General features: G+C 40.1%; 1 protein-coding gene across 1 annotated transcript in view; it reads left to right on the top strand.

The window, feature by feature from the left end:
- The window catches only part of schip1 (schwannomin interacting protein 1), a 172,104-nt gene that overhangs the window by 7,769 nt on the left and 146,942 nt on the right, over positions 1 to 17,393 (top strand). The gene's annotated exons all lie outside the window — the stretch shown is intronic.

Here is a 17,393-nt window from a genome sequence, read left to right as displayed (position 1 = left end):
AAAGCAAAGACTGGGGAAGATCAGGGCGGGTTGTTTACCTCTGGTGTCATCTGGGCGACTGCGGGGGTCGAATTGGCGGAGGTGACTGGGTTGCCAGCTGGCGAAGTGCCCAGATCTGTAATTAGCCGTTAATTAGGTAAATTTTCTTTGCTGGTTGATTGATTAATGAAGTGCCTCTGCCCTCCGTCACACCAGCCATCCCGTCTCTTTGTCTCCCAGGGGAATGTTGAGGAGAATTAAACAGTGCTCACAGGGCATGGCAGCCCAACAAAAGCCCCAAAAACAAAAGTCTGCCGATAAACTGCGCAACGAGGAGAAAGAACAAAGTTAACATGCGACGGCGGAGGCATAGATGAGCAGATGAATCAAAAAGATGGCGAGAGTTTTCAAGTGGCAGACCAAATATTCAAAGACTTGCCCACGCTGCCTCGCATACAAAATCCGATGTCACGTCTGTGTGTTCACCAGTGTGTGTGCGTGCGGGAGAGCATGATTTCCCGCTCGTTTTAACCAGTCAGACCGACACCAAGACAGTTCAAGTAAGCAGATGGGCTAACTAGAGTCTTGGTGCATGTGTGTTTGCTTTGTATTTTGGAGTTGTTTGTGCTGTGTGAAAGACTTCCTCATTAGTGCAACAGCAAGTGATGACTTAATTACAATTTTCGGTGTAACTTCTAAATCAAGATGACAAACAGCACCTCATAGAGCTGTCTTGAACTACTGAAGTTTTGTATATTGGGAACATGTGTTAGCATTTAAAAGAAAACTCTTCAGAGCTTCTCAAACCTTTCACACACTGTACCACATTTGACCTTCCAAGTACCACCAGGCCAAGATCCAGTTCAAATCAGGACTAAACTGAGTCTTCAAAGGGTGTAAAATATACCTAAATTCGATGTAAACCAGAAAAAAAAACATCTGAGCTAAATTCACATTTCTAAAACGTAAATAAAATTATCTCTGGTCAAAATGAATAAAGTCTAAAATACAAGATGACCTTGGGCACCACATAAAGAAACCCATGTATCGGTATGTACCACAGTTTGAGAACCACTGCTCTAGACAAGTGCTCCACTGTGGACAATACAACTGGACACTACATTGTGTTAAATGTGTTTAGTGGCCTGGGAGCTAACAAAGTTGTTCCATTGGTCTTTGATCAATTTTGCATTGATTTGAACCAGTTCCATTCCAAACTGTACGTTTGTAAACTTCACACATGATCTTCTCTCCACTGCACTAAGCCTTCCTGTGTTTTACATCACGGTCCTGATTCACTCTCCTGAGGATGTTGCGTGTGCGCTCTGGGCACAGGCTCTTCATATATCTGTTTCTCCCGTGTATGTTGCTGTGTGGGAGTGCTGCTGATAGGGGCTCATGAGCCTCAAGGACCTCGCTGCTAGCCTGTTGGCGAGGGGCGGGGGGGTTCAAACATACTTCATGCATATTTCATTAGGATGCTCATATCCAAGTGTACACAAACGCAGGGGTAGATGAGACACCGCGGCACTGCCGCCTCTCAAACTGAAAAACATCCACATCTCTGCTCCTTATATCAATGCTGACTGCTGCATGTGTTTTATGGGTGTAGTACATGCCAACAGTGTGGTGGTCTACAACCTGCCAAAGCCCAAGGTCCAAATGTATTATTTATTCACCCAGGGGCCAGACCCTACATGTCCTGCCCTGCTCCTGCCTGGCCTACTGATGGTAAATCAATAGGCCTGGACTGCTCTGGACATAGCACTGCGGCATATTGGCTGGGGTAGTTAGTGTTTAGTACATAAACTCTAACTAAATGTGTTTATTGTCATTTGTTTGTTTTTGTCATGATTTCAGCTTTTTAAGCTTATTGAATACTTCGACAATTCTTGAATTATTTGTAAGGATATTTTTTACATTAAGCATCCCAAATTCAATTCTGTTTTAGGTTACGGCTTGTCATTCTGTTGTGACTGTGGCTCCCAACACTACACTAATGGAGAACCAGTTATTTAGATAATAAGCCAAGTCACATTTTGCTTTTTTCAAGCTCTGATAAATGGAGACCAAGAGAGAGTATACAAAACCCAATTCTGATTTTAAACGTGCACTATTAATCTATAGCATATATCTACATCCAGGATGTGCATAACTGTATAACTGCCATAGGTATCCTCATGTGACTCAAGTTCTGTGCGTTCTATTGTATCTCTGATTCACAGCTGACTGTGGCCCTTTTGGGGGCTCTGTATTCAGAGACAAATCAGTGATCAAAGCTGGAGTGCAGCTCCAGTCATGCAGCAGGTTTTACAAAGACACTGATCAGTCTCTGCCTGATCACTAATGGAATGATTTCAGATGGAGACGCAGTGGAAAAACAAAGAACGTATTCACAAGAATTTGCTGCCTTTGCGGACATTGATCTTTTCATGTCAGTCCGAGAGTGTTTTTTCCTCATTCTTCTTCTGAAAATATAAAACTGTGGAGGTAAGCTTTTCTGTATTGGCCTGGGAGATCATTTCCTCATCTTTTACTGGCACTAGTTGTACAAAGCCTCAACCTTAAGCCTCGATCCTATACGCCCTCACAGACACCTCACCTTTCCTCCTACAGCATCTCTACATGCACACACAGACACACACGCAGAAGCACAACATGCTGGCTCAGACACATATAAACAGATGACTTGTTTTATTGGCATTGGTTTGTGTCTCATTTGAAATAAATGTATATTCCTGTGTGCCGGAGCTGACATCGATCAGACTTAACTCATTTAATGGCCATGACATTTGCCTATTAGGTTATTTACTGTCACAACAGGCCCCGGCTCTGCCTGCAGGAGACAGATAGTTCCTGAAAATAGATGGGTTTTTGCAAAACATTAGTCCTGAGTGAACATGCAGAGTTTTAAAACTTTCTGTACGATTTTGTATACGACAAGGTCACTGTCCTTCATCAAAACTTACAACTTAAAACATACACATTGCAATTTTGAAATAGCATAGACTTAAAAGTGTTTACAGCCTCTCAGTTTTATGAGGTTTTAGTTTTAGGCGTTTCTCGGATTTGTATCCCATGTTGTCATGTATAAATGAATGGGATAGTGGAAAATCCAATGTCAATGCTGTGATCTTGACAATGCAATATTTACAACTGTTTGTTTGCTTTTTAATGAAGAGAGGTCTATCACATCTGGTTTGCAATTAAATTCTGAATCTCATTCTGTGCATCCTCTGTGCATCTAATTTCTTATTTACCTTGAAACCAAATTATGACATTACTCAAACACAACAAGCAAAGTGCGACATGCCAGCTCACATATGGTCACATGGATGTACAACATGTTTAAGTCTGTATACAGCTATACAGCCACTCATAAATCTGCCTAGAGGCTTCCAACCATCTGTAGAAGAAATAACAAACTGGCTCCTTAGGCTGGAGCGCTGCGACGTTCTATCACCTGAACATAACAACATCTCCCCAGTTATCTTTCAATTTCTACATTTTACCACATTTTTAGGGTAATGTACCAAAGCCATTAATCGCAATCACATTGAAACTGCAATTTCAATGGTCACATTTAACACATGCTGTAGTTATTTAGGTAGTGTAAAATAATCTTGAGTTAATACAAAAATTGTGTCAGTCTCATGTTTTCAATCGGCTAAAGTATCCATTGAGACTTCGAAAACAGGTTCTTTAATGCGTGTGATTCTGATAATTGTTGTGCAGGTCCTGTTCAGTCTTCACTCAAGATGCATTTCAAATGTGCTCTGTGAAGTCAATTATTAATGGCTGGACAATATGGGAAAAAAGTGGTTTTCACATTGAACATTTACTAGATAGAACTTTTCGATAAACTTCAGCTTATACAAAAAACAAATAATTTTTTTTCCTCTAATGTCCAAACCAGGTTTTGTTATGGCCACAGAATCGAGAAAGTTGAGATTGCGATTTTGATTCAATTAAAGCAGTGCTAAGTAACCAGAGGCCATAAGCTCCACTGCAGGTGTTGTAGCATGTTGTGTTTTATTTATTGTCCGTGAGAGTAAATACTACACTGCCAGAAGGGAGAGAGGAATATTGTACATCCAATTACACAATGGAGATTTTTTTTTCACTCAAACTTGGCTGTAAATACTGTTTAAGTGGCGCTAGCCCGCAGTTAGGTATGCCCGTTAGCCTGTTAGCTTCTTCTTCGTGATACCATTAGTGTGTATTGCGCCTCCAACCCATAAGCCGCGAAGTTGCAATTTTGGTTTTCTGGCCAGAGACACCGGGGGAGATGAAAGACCCCCCTATCATCCCATTAACACTTGTATTACATCCAGAGGGACTTCGGAAAGGATTTATAAAAGTAAACAAGTTACTTAGTACTGCATTATTTCCACAGCCCTAAGCACAATACCTGTCATAAAATCAACATTTTTTTCAGAATTGTGCAACCCTACTATAGATTTCTTGTATCTTTTCCAGTCTTCTGCTCATTGCATATGTACAGATCGACTGAGCCCCTATGGCCACTATAATGAGGTCCCAGAGGACAGCACAGTAGCGTGAATGCAGTGGAGGACAACAGCATGGGAGGAGGAGATTCCGCTTCTTCACCACATCTCCAACATCTCCTCTGTTCTTCAGCCCTGCACCATTACTGGCCATTAAGCAGATCAGAGATACAGTAATCCTCAACTGACAACTTCCCTGCTGTGTGCAGTCTCAGGGGAGCTAGGAGTCAAAGGCAGGAGTAACTGAGGAGTGAAGAAATCCCAACTGGGTGTTAAATGTTTGATATGATTCGGTGGTGGGCAGCCCATCTCCATCTACTTTCTGATCAGTGATGCAGTTGTGAAAATTCAGAAGATTTTTAGATCTATTTTATTTTAACACTATAAGTCACTACAGAAGTGGCCAGTATTATTTTTATTACTTTAGATGACGCAATCATGGTATCTGTCAAGCAAGACAGGTATTTTTATCATTGAACAATTCCTCACAAATGTACAAACAAACATGTCCTCGGAAAAGGACAGTCAGATCTCTCCTAGGACCTGACTGTAACTTTACAGGGAGTGGGTACGTCCACAGCTCGTCTCCATGGCGACGTCGACTAAAGTCAGCAGAATTTCTGATTTAAACAGGTTAGGGCCTCATCCAAAGTAGTAAATGCAGTAATAGCATTTTCTGTGTTCAGCTGGTCATTTGGAGCATATTTGTACTGTATAGTTCAAAATGTTATGTAGTGTGCCTTCAATGTGGAAGGTCGATAAATGTGGGAAAATGTTTGACCTCAGTCAACTTTTGCAGATGGAGAAGACAATTAACTTTCTAACATTTAACTAGACAGCCATAAACCTGATCAAATAAATCCATTTTTAACAGTTAAATGAGAAATTCTCCCATTGGGGTCAGACCCTTTGCTTCACCTCAGTACAAAATCGTTTGTTATAAAAGAGGCTTTCAAATTTGTCAACTGGACTGGGTTGTTTAAGTTGAGGGCATTTCAATGAAAATTCCTGCATGGTTGAAGGCCAACCTATTAGAATATGCAAAACAACATTGAACTGTCTATTTATTTTCAGAATCAGAATCAGAATAGGTTTCATTGCCATTGTCATGAACAGGTTCACAACTAGGAATGCGCCAAACACACCAGGGTGGCCGTTAAATGGCACCCCTTTTTGTTGCTGAAAGTAGAAATCACAATAATGTGAGTTCCTTGAGAGTACTGGCCTGAGAGAGACTCCTCACTCCTAATGCCTGCAGAGGCTCCTGTCCCGTGGGTGGATTTCTCACAGGTCTATTTGATCTGCATCTGCCCTTCCTCTTGGGCTTTTTCATCTTGTCCATTTTGAAAGAAAGGCATGCCTTACTTTCTTACTACACTTAAAAATGCATTTGAACACATTGATTAAAGACATAGATAAAACACTATTCTCATGCTTGTATGTGTAAATACTGTTGTGTCGTTAGTGTTTCTTGCAATGTCAGGGAATCTTTCTAAGCATCTTGTCTTTGAAGTGCCTGCTTGGTCCATGAGAGATAGTGGGATCTTTGAAGCCATTGTGAAAGCCCCATATTTGCATACACATTAACATTTTAGTATGAAGTTGCGTGTGCAGTGTGCACATCACCGTTTCTCTCCAGCAGTTTAAACAAGAGCTCACTACGGACCCTTTTATGTTCTGTTATTAGCATGGAAACAGTGAACTTGCTTGAGTCGTCCATGTTTACTCATGCAAAAGGTATCTAGCACTTTTCTGACCTGTCAATCACAGCCCTTAACATACAGTAAGAATCCTGGCACACAGGATGAAAGCTGTCAGGGAGGTCTTATATAACCTTCACTTCTCAAAGTTACTCTTTTGAGTCTTTTGCTACTTTTTCATGAACGATCCTCATATAGTTCGTAATATTGATCACACATTAACCCCAATTTACTTCATTTTGATGTCTTTTCTCCTTTTCCTCATTCATTAATGTTGTGAGAAGTCAAGAACAAATACTGCTTGTTATTTGTGCTATTTTTTTTTTAGGCATTCGAGACATCTGGTGTGCTGAAAAACATCCTCCATCTGTGTGCATGCTCCCCGTTTGCTTATTATTATTAGTGTCCCAAAAGCAGACAACCCAATGGAGCACTATTTTGTGCACCTATGTATATATATATATATATATATATATATATATATATGTATATATATGTATATATATGTGTGCACCTGTATACTCAAAAGTATACACCAATGCAAACATTGAGTGCCACTTTTCAATGTAATTTCAGCTTCACACAGAGTTTATTCTATTATTGTTGGGATAATGATATTGGACTGTTGGAGAGAGAGGGAGAGTTGTTTACTGTAAAACATTCACTCGATTAACTCAGTGCTTTTTCCCCGCAGTTCTTGAGCAAATCGCATTTCCTGTCAGAAGGCCTAAACACTGTCAAAATAGTAAAATGTGAATTGGTAGTGGCAGGAATGCAGACAGATAAATGTCTATGGGAAAATGTTTTGACCCTACATTGACTATCCAAAACAAATCTGCCCTTTTAGGGTGTAATAATAATTGTAGGCAGTTTGGGCAGAGTAAACACTGGACAATGTCAATGCCAAGCTTCATCATCCCAGAATATATACATGACTTTGCATAATCTCACATATAATTATAGTAAATCATATTGTCAAGACAAGTATTTGCAAATTCTTAGTATCTGGATCGGAAAAGTGGCAGTAAATCCATTTTTGAGCAACACAGCCCTGCTCTGTGTCCTCAGAGAGATGAGATAAAAAATCTTAACATGTAAAATTAGACTTATGAATCTTTAATACAAGTAATATTCAGCTTTCAAGAAGAAAAATTACCTCTTGAATATATAAGCTTTTCCCCATTTACAGGCACGTAGAAGCTCCAGAATACGACGTCCCAGCCTGACTAAAAACTATAGTGCAATAAAGAATAATTACTTCAGTGGGTAATTGCTAACCCCAGATGGCATTCTCTTTGAGCACTCGTGGAGTTTTATTTGCTCTGCATCGAGGACTATTTGGATGACTTTTAAAAGACGTTAACTACAGCTTTTTTTACTCATAAAGGCTCCCTGTTTAATGGGAGGTAGTGAAGCTCTTAAAGGTTGGTGGGAATGGCTTTTGAAGCACAGAGGTGTTGGTGTTCCTCTTTTTCACAACTCCGGCGTGCTGCCTGTTAATTGGCTTGTCTGTCACGACCAAAAATAATTCTGCCATTTGCTTTGTATGAGAAATCCATTTCGTTTCATCTCATAAGCATATTTCCAACTACGCAAAAGACATGCTAATAATGACCATTTTGTTTTTCCATCTTTGCACATTTGTTTATGGAATGGAATTAGATTTTAGTACATTCTTCTGACGCATGTTTGTGTAAGCTCAGTCGGTCAGGAATGAGCCATCATAGAGTTATTAAGCCTCCATCTGTGCTCCTCTCACCTAAGAAACTTCAAATGGATTGCTTGATTCAAATTGAATATATTAAACCAGTTGAGAATGCCCTTTTAGAACAAATGTAGGCTTTAACATTAGTCGCTAACGTTTTGTGAATGGGGCTAATAAACAGAAAAGCATTGTCAATATTTGCATCTCCACCATGCAAACTAATAGAGGAAATAAACTCTATAATGAATCCATAGCATCTTGCCAGTTTACGTCAATGGGGTCATATCCAGATCATTTGTCTGCCCGTTGGAAGGGGCTGGTCTCTCTCCGCGACAGCCGGCCTGGTGGCTGGAGGAGCACGAGTCGAGCCTGTGTAATGGTTATATTTAGCCCTTTATCTCCCAGACGGCTCTCTGTGTGCACAGTCGCCTGGCACGGCAGCCCTTTCTGGTGAGTACGGTGGAAACTGGGAACACATAATGCCCATGCTGGCTCTTACTGAACTGCAGCCAGCACCACCAATCTGATATATATATTTTTTTTAATTAAAAATTCTATGTTCTTTTGTTTTAACCACAATTAAATTTGAAGCATGACCAATATCCCTCCATTTTATTCAATTTCTATGAGTTTTTTGTGGCTCTTTACCTTGGTTTCCTTTGGTAAAGTGACAGAGTGACACAAGGAATTGAGCTTTGTGTTTTGTGACACTGTAATGTTTTCTCTGATCCATCCAAATGTTTAAAGCAGTATTACATCACCGTGTCCTGCCAGCTCTGGATGACGAGATACCACTATGCTTGATAGCACCATAGCACTATATTTGTAGTAAACTCTGAAAAGCCTTACATGGCGTTTTATACCCAGATGTGCAGGCAGATGTGCAGGCTTTTCCACTTTTCATACAATATCCTTTCAATCTTTCTTTTCCGTATTTTATATTATGATTATTCCTTATTTTTCAGTTATTTATTTATTCATTTATTTGTTTTTTTCTGTCCGCTCCCCTGGGAGATCTGGCTTGTTGCAGCTGAGGTGAACTGAATCCTGTCTCTGCTGGTTAGCTGTTTTGAGCGCTTTTCATCTTTATCCTCCATTGCACTCAAGAGGTGCCATGGTTTCTTCTTGTTGTGTTCCCAGCTGCCTGTTGGATTATTATATTTGTCCAAGAATTTACACTATGGACATTATCAATATGATTGTTGGTTAGTATTCCTGTTACTTGAGCATGCGCCTGGTTATAGAGATCATTACGTTGCTTGGCCGTAGACTGTGATCACGAAACCATTAGTTTTTCAGCAATATTTTATAATTTGGGAAACATTTGATGTCTATCTCATGTCAAACTGAAGGAATATTAGTAGTAGTAAATTATATGTATTTTTTGGTTCATGTTGTTGCCATTTTGACACTTTTCTACAGAACAGAATATGTTTGTCTGAAATATTATCTGAAGATGCAGACCGTATAGTGCTGTATATATCACCGGGAAATGTTTATTACATTGATTTTGGGGTTGTTGTATAAGCTTTCTTGCTTCAGCCTGCTCCTTATAAGCCTCCATAACTGTATAATGTGAATGTTGCTATAAAAAAAAGTGAAGAATGTAAACTGCTCAAGTTAACTTAACATTAACTACTTGAGTAGAAGTAGTTGTACTGAAACAATATACAGATTTTTAAAAATTCCCTCAATTCATAATGCTTAGTTGGTTATATCTTTTCAATTGAATGCCCTTGCTCTTTAGCTTTGTCTTGCTCCCAAGACAACCTGCTTTGATGTTAATCTTCAGTAATATTTCCATACTGTAGTGAATCCTATTAAACCTGTTTTTTGATAACTTATTCAGTTCATAGCTATTACCCACATGAATAACCTGTCACCTTGTGAAATTGCATTTGGAATAATATGTACAGAAAGAAACCTGGACTTCACATGTAATGAAAACACCATGTCTTTGCTATGGCTGACTGGTTCCCTGGCGGTGGCAAAGTGAGCAGTGAGTGTGTAGATCAGGTGTTTTTAACAGCTTTGTGTAACCTTTAGCCCGCCTGACCAGCGCCGCTCCTCTTCCCCCTCCTCTCTCATTTTCTCTGCCCGGGCTTTGACAGTGCCAGGTCGAAGGGCGCTCACGCCAAATGGAGAAGCAAAAAGGGAACGAAAACAGCTCCACTCCCGGTCCACACATGCCTGAAGAGTTCTTGTCCATGAATGTAACATGTTGAGTAAAATGACAGTGTAATGTCTTTTCTACTCTCTTTGTAGGCTTGAGATGATAACCACTGAGATATGACTAATGCTAATCGTCTGTTGTGGCATCTGCTATGACCACAATGTATACTCATACTGTAATTATAGATCACTGTGGTTCTCAAACTTTTCACACCAAATACCACCTCATAACCTTCCCAGTGGCACAGGACAGGGTGTTATAAGCCATGTCTAAATCAGACTAATAATAATTACTGAACTCTTACTCATTAAATTTCAAATGACAAAGACAGAACTACCTTTTTATTATCAGGTAATTAGTGCTCTTTCTTGAGAGGAATGACCAGTTGGGTGGCTTTGTTCTATTTTAGTGGTGCTCGCCAATGTACTGTTCACATGCTGTTCTTACAACATTGACGAATTCTTAGGGCATCATCACAGTAAGAGCTGCCTCTTGGTCAGCCTATGTCTACATCAGTCAGCCCTGTCCACTCTGAATGTCAAGGAGAAAAGACAGATCATTCCACTGCTCCTTTCCCTACCTGCTACACACTCTTTCTCCTGTCTATCCCATCTGTCAGTTTGGCCTCCAGGGGGCAGCTATAGCCACAGGTCAGGCACTCTTCCTATACAGCTGCTGCTCCTCCCAGACTTCTATCCATCCTGCCCCTTGAGACTGCGGTCACCACCTGGCATTTATAGTCATGGATATGGAGGAGGTTGTCAGGCAGGAAAATGGCTGTGGAACATATATGTGGTTTGTGGGGAAGATGGTGCGACCTTTGCCTCAATTGAATTTGCTATTTCTGCCTCGACGTGCTTCTACAACAGAGCTCGTCAAAATTGTGTTCAGAGTCACAGCTTGAGTTGTTTGGGGATCGAAGTCATGAAATACAATTTTCATACCATGCGGAATTGAGCATTAATATGGCTTCCCACAAATTTGATATTTTACCTTTTATAATTTTGAATAATGGGAAAATACAGGATAATACAGTAAGAAGTGACCCACTGGGTTGGTTGGGATTTCAAATTGGCACAGCGCTCCTGCAGGCAGCAGTGGGAATGCCACGGTAAAGAGCAGTGAATGTAAGCTATCTATTTCTGTTAACAACGGCATGCTAACAAATCTATTGTAATGTGCAGTGATGAACACAGTTTTAGCTCAGAATTGGTCTGATAATGGACTATGGGCTTTACAAATGAAGGACATTTTCATGTTCCGTCTATCAACACAATTCACAAAATAAGATCAGTGCTTCAGCATAAGAAAATAAAATAACCAAAGGAGGTTTTTGATGAGGGGACAATGTTACAACATCAAAATGTTGTTTTTTCCTGTCATGTCTTTAAAGGGACTAGATGGAAGTTGTCATTATTTTACTCCCCACTTCCTCTTCAGGATTTGACTGCAGTCTCCATGTTAAGTTGTTGAGTGACAGTTCAGTCCTTTAGCAGCAGTTGAGGTGAATAGGTCTGTGTTCATTCTACACATTTATGTAATTGTCAAATGTTCAACCTTAGCGGAATGGTCCCCAAGTCATAAATGAAAAAAAAAAGCATAAATAGTAGCTGTGTGTAGTCAAAAAATGAGCACTTTTCTCTGTGCATTACACTGGAATGCACTTGGTAAAGTCAAAGTGAACTTCATGCTTGTCTGTTTGGATAAATGCAACACTGGTGATTGTTTGGCGGAAACAATATGGCCAATTGTGCAGAACATATTTTGTTTTTGACAACATCTGACATGGAGAATACACAGCATGTTATTTTTCAAAATACTGTAGAATAATTTACAAAGCGTTAGGCTCACTGGGATTTTTGGGTCTTATCTAATTGTTATGCTTATGCATTTTAGATGTACATTTGAATCTAAGACCAAAGAGCACAATTTTAACCATCTACATCGGTTGATTATCAATTTGACTACAGCTGTTTGAATTGCACAGATTTTATAATTTCTCTTTTGCTTCGAATCTGAGGGGATCACTCTAAAGGACGCCTTGCAACCAGCTCATTATCTACTTACGTGGCTGTATCATCGAGTCAGTGTCGTGCAATAATTTAGTGCGCCTTGAGACTTTCAGTGGGGATCTTCTGCAGAGGCCAGCCAATTGTGAGTAATGAAAGCAATGATCTACACAGGAAGTGACAGATCAAATACAACATACACTTAGCCATGTTTCTGTGGAGCTGTACTATGAGCTGATTGAGATTCTGTGCTCAGCCTCTATCTGGGCTCATATATATGCTCCGTGCTTTATCAGTGAACTTTTATCTTTCACCCTCCACCCCCACGGCGTCCTCACATACCTCTTTTGCCTTGACCTCTCTCGGTTGTCAGAGCTTGCCCCTGAGCCCTGCCAACTGTTCAGTGCAGCTCATACCTTTGCCATATGAACAAATATAAATGTAATATTTTTTCGCAACTTGAAGATTGAAGATTTGTTTACAATAGTTACAGTTTATGAGTGCCCATGTCTGAAGGCCATTTAATTAAACCAACTGATTATCTCTCATGCCCTCCATCCCCGAATAATCGCTTCATCTATGATCTCCATCTCACACTATGCAATGCACACTTCACTTTTCATTCTTCTATTTCATCTTATTAACCCCTGCGGCTTGTTAGGAGTGTGAGTGCATAAACATTTCATCTGCTGTGGGGTGTAAATTACAGCTGCTTATACATTGACTGATATGTAAAGCAGGTCACGTATACAAGGACGGCCGTGTGGAGATGTGCTGACACAGGCTCAGTGCCCTACAGCACTCCTCTCTGCTTACCCAACCCTTATTAAAGCAGTAAATATAGCCCGGACATAAATTCGCCATCATGATTTAATTCTCCCTCTCTGTTTCTAGGACCTTTTATTTATTCCAGCTGTTATAGCCGCGTGCGGTCACAGGCTCACAAGCAATACAACAAGTGAGAGACATTGTGCTTTGATGATGTAGGTTGACTTTAAAGGCCACCTTTACACACATGTCTAACATTCAAAGTCTTCACAGGGATGAGTTTATACGGATGTTTCGCAACTTTCAGGGAGAAATGCTTTACCACCAATACAAACAACGATAACCAGTCTGCTTTTAGGCTAGTTGCTGCTTTATATTCACTGGACACAAAGGTCCTTTTTATCTCAAAAGTAATTTACAATAAATATACTGATGGCTAAAAAAAAAAATTCAGGTGTAAGGCCTTTAAATCTTGCTTTTTAATGCTTTAGAACATATGACAGCTTCACTGGATATACAGTGCCTCTCGTGAGTATTCATACACCTTGAACTTTTGCACATTTTGTCATGTTTACAACCCTAAACATAAAGATTTTATTTTGATTGTTTTACTTAACGTTCACACACAAGTAACAGACAACTGTGAAGTGAAAGCGAAATGATACATGATTCTGTTATTTTTCAAAAAATAGAAAAGTGAAAAGTGGGGCTTGCATAAGTATTCATACAGCATGCATGAATACTTTGTGGAACCCCCTTTTGCTGTAATAACAGCAGAAAGTATTTTGGGGTTTGACTCTACAAGATTAGCACATGTAGAGACTGACATTTTAGCCCATTCATCTTTAAAAAACAACTCCAGCTCTGTCACATTAGAAGGAGAGCGTTTGTGAACAGCAGTTTTCAGACCTTTCCACAGATTTTCAATAGGATTTAGGTCAGGACTTTGACTGGGCCATTCTAACACATTAATATGTTTTTATTGAACCATTCCATTGAAGATTTAGCTTTGTGCTCAGGGTCATTGTCCTGCTGGAAGGTAAATCTCCGCCCCAGCCTCAGTTCTCTTGCTGACTCCAGCAGGTTTTCCTCCAAAATGTCTCTGTATTTGGCTCCATCCATCTTCCCAACTATTCTTACAGTCTCCCCAGTCCCCGCTGAGGAAAAGCAGCCCCACATCATGATGCTCCCCCCCGTATATTTGACATTGGGGATGGTGCACTCAGGACGATGAGCAGTGTCAGATTTGCTCCATACATAACGTTTTGCATTTGGGCCAAAAAGTTCAATTTTTGTCTCATCTGACCAAACCACATGGAGCTGTGTCCTCCATATGACTTCTAGCAAACTTCAAACAGGATTTTTTATGGCCTCCTTTCAATAATGGCCTTCTTCTTCCACTCGTCCATGAAGGCCAGATTTGTGAAGAAGGCCAGATTTGTGTAGAGTACGACTTATAGTTGTCCCATGTACAGTTTCCCCCAGCTCAGCAGCAGCACTTCGCGGTTCCTCCAGAGTTATCATGGGGCACTTGGTTGCCTTTCTGACCAGTGTTCTCCTTGTTCGCTCTGATATTTTAGGTGGAGGACCACGCCTTGGTAAGTTGGCAGTGGTGCTATACTCTTTCCATTTCCGAACAATGGATTAAACAGTGCTCCGGGAGATGCTTTAAACTTCTCCACAACTTTATCCCTGACCTCTCTGGTGCTCCTTGACCTTCATTATGCTGTTCAGTGACCAATACACTCCGACCACAGCTCTGAGGGCCTAAAAGAACAGCTGAAATTATACTGAGAGTAGATTACACACAGGTGGCCTCTATTTAACTGTTAGGCCAAGGTGTGAACATTCTGGAGTCATTAGAAATGTTTTAAAGGCAATTTAATGCACTCAGAAAATGCTGTATGAATACTTATGCAAGCCCCAATTTTCACTTTTCTATTTTTTGAAAATTAACAGAATCATGTATCATTTTGCTTTCACTTCACAGTTGTCGGTTACTTGTGTGTGAACGTTCAGTAAAAAAATCAAAATAAAATCTTCATGTTTAGGGTTGTAAACATGACAAAATGTGCAAAAGTTCAAGGTGTATGAATACTCACGAGAGGCACTGTACACCTGACCTGTATACTAGAGAGATTATTATTTTACAGTTGTGCTCAAAGGTTTACACACCCTGGTAGAATTTCATCAGAAGCCATCATTGGCCTTGTTGACAACAACAAAAGTGCACCATAGCACTGTGAAATATGGAGCTAGTTCGCTGATACCAGTGGCTCCTGCAGAACAAAGTGAAGGTCCCGTTAGTGCTCAGTCTCCTGAACTCAATATCATTGAACCACTGTGGGGAGAGCTCAAACGTGCAGTTCATGCAAGACAGCCCAGGAATTTACAGGCACTAGAGGCTTTTTGCCAAGAAGAATGGGACACTTTACCATCAGTAAAAGGAGGCAATACACAGTATTAAAAATTGGGGTATATGAACTTTTGATCAGGGTCATTGTTGTACTTTCTTTTTTCATTATGATTTAAAAAGAGAAAACTCAGTTGTTTCACCATAAATGGCTTCACACAACCACTAACACAAAAACTCTGTTATCTTTCATATTCAAGTAATCAAAAATTCTGCCAGGGTATGTAAACAGGAATTGACAACAGACATTTTTATTATACATATCTGATCATTTACACCATTGCAAATCTGAATGAATAAAAAAGGCAAGAATATTTTTTACATTATAATCCTGGTCCAATATGGTATGGTAAATTGTACAAAGGGACCATTTTTCTGAGATCTTGGCTGTATCATTCTGATATTCCCATGGCATGAAACAGAAGTTGCTCACTGTATTCTTGGTAAATGACCATGAAGGAATTTTGCTTTTTCTGAAGCATCCATTTGAGGTTTTGTGCACTGGAAATGGGAAGTCTCAAAAAAGAAAACCACTCACTTCTAACATCTTTTCTTTCTTACAGTACAGAGTAAAGAGCGAGAGAAACAGTGAACATTTTTCTTTTGAACAGATATCCTCTCAGACAAATAAAAGAGAAACACAAGAACAAAGTGGATATTTTGGGATGCTTGAGTCAAATTTAGACACATTTGGAAATGGATGGGATTTCAAATGGTATTTGCTTTTCTGGTTTGTCGTCCTTTAATGTGGCATAATCCCAGGAGGTTCAAGTTTGGAGAAGAGGGAAAGTGCGGGAGCCTTTTTCTCACAGCGCTTTTTGTACAGGTCCTGTATTTAGGCAGAGGAGATCCAGTCATCCTCATCAGGAGAGTGTGGTCACATGATGTCATATGCACAAATGCCTATTGTTGCCTCCTCGTTCACCACTGTTCTCTCTCTTTAAATCTTTTCTTTTTCATGTGTTACCAAGGAAACCACAGGACAATAAATTTGGCAAATTACGTTTGGGCTAATACAGATACAGTCACAGAATGTTTTTCAGATTCTTTTGTTGTTGTCTCTTGTTTAGTTTTGTCCAGACACTTTTTTTTTTTCCTAAATAAGGTTTTGTTTCCATCTGATGGCATAATACATCTAGGCAGAAATCTATTTGAAGAGGGGGATTGGCTGAAATTGTCATCACAGTAACCTAACACAATGCTTTCTATAATATGATAACACTTTATTTATTTGTTGGGGTTATTATGAATATTCTTTCAATCCAGTCAACAGACACAACATTTTAAGTGTCTATATCGTAAGCTGAATATTGCAATTGAATATGTTCAAATGCTAATACAGTTGAAATGCCCAAAAATGGCAAATTTCATTTTGACGAACAAAAAACACAATGAAAACCTGCATGCCATCAAGCACCTGCTTGCAATTATCCACCAAAAAGGCACTTCCACAGCCATTTTCATTTCATGCAGAAATCACAGCCAGTTCCAATAAACAATACAAAGTAACCACAGGATCTCAACATTACTTTGACATCAGCGTCTCTTCATACACGTTCGGTGCCTGTGTGTGTGTGTGTGTGTGTGTGTGTGTGTGTGTGTGTGTGTGTGTGGCCTTGCACTTGTGACAGAGCCGTGGTGGTGTGCACAGGCTGAGTGCTGTCACCATCTCCCACTGTGAGGTGAAATGCTTTTCTCTGCTCGCTGCCTCCTCTGCTGTGTGCTCCTTAGGCAGGCTCAGCACCCAGGTGGGACAGCAGGCCCAGAATATTGAAACCCCTAAGCTTTGTGCGCTTGGTATGTGTGTGAGCGGCCGCATGATTTTCCACCAACAAGTGTGCACTCAAACTCTGAATTGGCGCTGTAGGTGAGCCTTTCTACCCGCCGCTCCTGGCTCTCTCCCTCCTGTGGCAGCTTCTACACAATTAGAAACGGCACCAATGCCTGCGCTGTGTATGTCAGTCTTTTCCCCCCCTTTTTGCCATTGTCATATTTTAATAAAATCCTGTTATGGACTTCCATCTGACTGATACTAAATCTGGTTTTAATACAGTATGCTCTGTCTTGATGGATTTACTTTTTCTGCTTAAATAGGTTTGTGAAGAGAGTTTACTTGTTGGCTTGGTACAGTTCCAGCA

Source organism: Gobius niger, assembly GCF_951799975.1.
Source record: "Gobius niger genome assembly, chromosome: 1".
NCBI lineage: Eukaryota > Metazoa > Chordata > Actinopteri > Gobiiformes > Gobiidae > Gobius > Gobius niger.
Note: the sequence above shows the minus strand (reverse complement) of the source record. Positions and strands in the feature narration are given on the sequence as shown.